Source organism: Uloborus diversus, chromosome 1 (assembly GCF_026930045.1).
Source record: "Uloborus diversus isolate 005 chromosome 1, Udiv.v.3.1, whole genome shotgun sequence".
In the NCBI taxonomy this organism is placed as follows: domain Eukaryota; kingdom Metazoa; phylum Arthropoda; class Arachnida; order Araneae; family Uloboridae; genus Uloborus; species Uloborus diversus.
The window spans coordinates 134,156,879-134,159,103 of record NC_072731.1 but is presented as its reverse complement, the minus strand read 5'-3'; positions in this window follow the sequence as shown (position 1 = coordinate 134,159,103).

Genomic DNA, 2,225 nt, shown 5'->3' with positions numbered 1-2,225 from the left:
TACACGTTGGCTATGTTTAACTAATTTCATATGTGCAGTTTTAATTCCTAAAGTACATAATACATAGTCAGAAGTGAAGATAGCAATTTCTGGACTTGGTATTGATCAATATGTTTAAGATATTTAGTTTGTGCCTAAAGCAAATGTTTCTAATATTCAGTAAATTCTGAAAAAACTCACTAATTTTTCCCAAGATAGGGGCTTTTTTCAAGTGGGCCTACCTAGAAAAAAAAAAAAAACAACAGGGCGAGCTTTTCCAAGTTGAGACCCAGTGCAAATGTACAAATGACTTTTTTTTTTTGGGGGGGGGGGGGGGGGTCATGGGACCAGGCCCATCATTTAAAATTTTCAGGGGGAGAGGGGGCAAATGGTTTACTGTCTGCCGCGGTTGCAATGAAATTGTTTAAAGTCTGGCTAGATAGTCCTGGTTTATGAGTGATGAAGAAAATAAAAATCTCTGTGGCTCATATTTCATTCAAATCAATATAACTCTGCACATGTGCAGTCCAACTACGGATTGTATGGAAATGGCAAACATTCAGTTAAGACGAGTCTATCTGAATGAAGAGGAAAATTAAAAATTTGATGAGTGTGTTTTGCTCATTTGAATGAAACTCTGCTTAATTTAGAGACTAACACCCATCTGCAAAAGCTGGCATCCCTAAAAACTAATAGATGGGTTAATTTCCTCCTGTAAACCAGGGTTTATAATTTTTTTAAAAAAAAATCAAAAAATGCAGATTTTTAAAATTTAAATCGGATTTTTAAAAATGTTTTTTAAATGTTTAAAATTTTGTAGATATTAATTACTTTACACATACAAATATATTTCATACAATAGATGAATCCACTTAGCTTACTTTTAAAATTAAGATAAGTTCCCTAACTATTCAATAAATTTTTAATATTTATAAATACCTTATGATGCATAGATAAGATGTGATTTCGTTTTATGCTTTGCTTAAAGATAAGGTTTGGATCATGATGTACGTTTTAGTATAAAATAATATGTTAACAATTACTTTTCTTAACTATATTAGTCATGATGTATACGAAAAACTGCAAATATTTATTCTGTTTGAAACTGTAATTTTGGCGAAAAAGCAATATTGCGAAAGTGAAAATCTGTTACACACACAGAAAGAAGGTTTTATGCAGTTTTGTCTGTTGAAGTTAAGATAGTATAATGCAGTATAGTTAAATGTAGAGCAGTACATTCTAAAAATGTAAATTTAAGTTATAAAAATAAAATCAACTGATTTTAATTAATGATTTTGTTAAAAATCACTTGATTCAAATCGATGATTTTTTTTAAAAATCACTTGATTCAAATTGATTTAAATCAATGATTTTTTTAAAAAAAATCACTTGGTTTAAATCAACGAACCCTGCTGTAAACCGGATGAGATCAGACTATGCTCTGCAAACGTTATTGGAAAACAATAGAAACCACCCATTTAGATGCAAAAACATTAATTTTTCTAAACCCCGAAGGAGGGGATGGGCTGGACCCTCTAAGTGACGGACCTGCATGAGGTACACAACAGACATTGATACAGTTCAAAGCAATTTTCAGTAAGTTACTGCCCATTAACCTGGGCTAAGGCAGAAATACACCACCAGCTCAATCATTCCAGCCGAGGACTGCAGTTTTGTCTCCTCGGCTGAGCAAGAGGTGTATTTCATGTAGTTCAAAGCAAATTAGCCAACTAATTTAGTACTGCACAGAAATTTTAAAAAGAAAGAAATTAAAGGCAAATATTTATGCATTTTTATGATTCCTTTCACGAACCCGCTCTTTATTACTGGTAAATATTGTGATCCCTTCACGATCGTTACAAGTGAGTTCGACTGTAATAATGAAATTAAACATTTTGGAAACAGACATTTAATAGTTCTTCAGCACAAGATTTCCAGGTTTTTTCGGGATCAGTATATTTGTAAGGCAACCACCAACCATCATCGTCAACATTTCGTAATCCTATTTTTTCGTCAGGTTGCCTGAATATAAGTAAACAAACGGTGTTTTTTAAAGATTTACCGAAATTACGAAATTGTTCGAAAAAATTGGAATGATCAGACATTTTATATTTTGAATGGATCGCTGAACACTTGAAAAAGTCCGAGTAAATCTTTTAATTTAGGATGTTTACGAGAAAAATGCATTATCAGCTTCCTGTTCATCATTTAAAATTTCGAAGTCTCTGCGTTCTCCGACCGAGTTG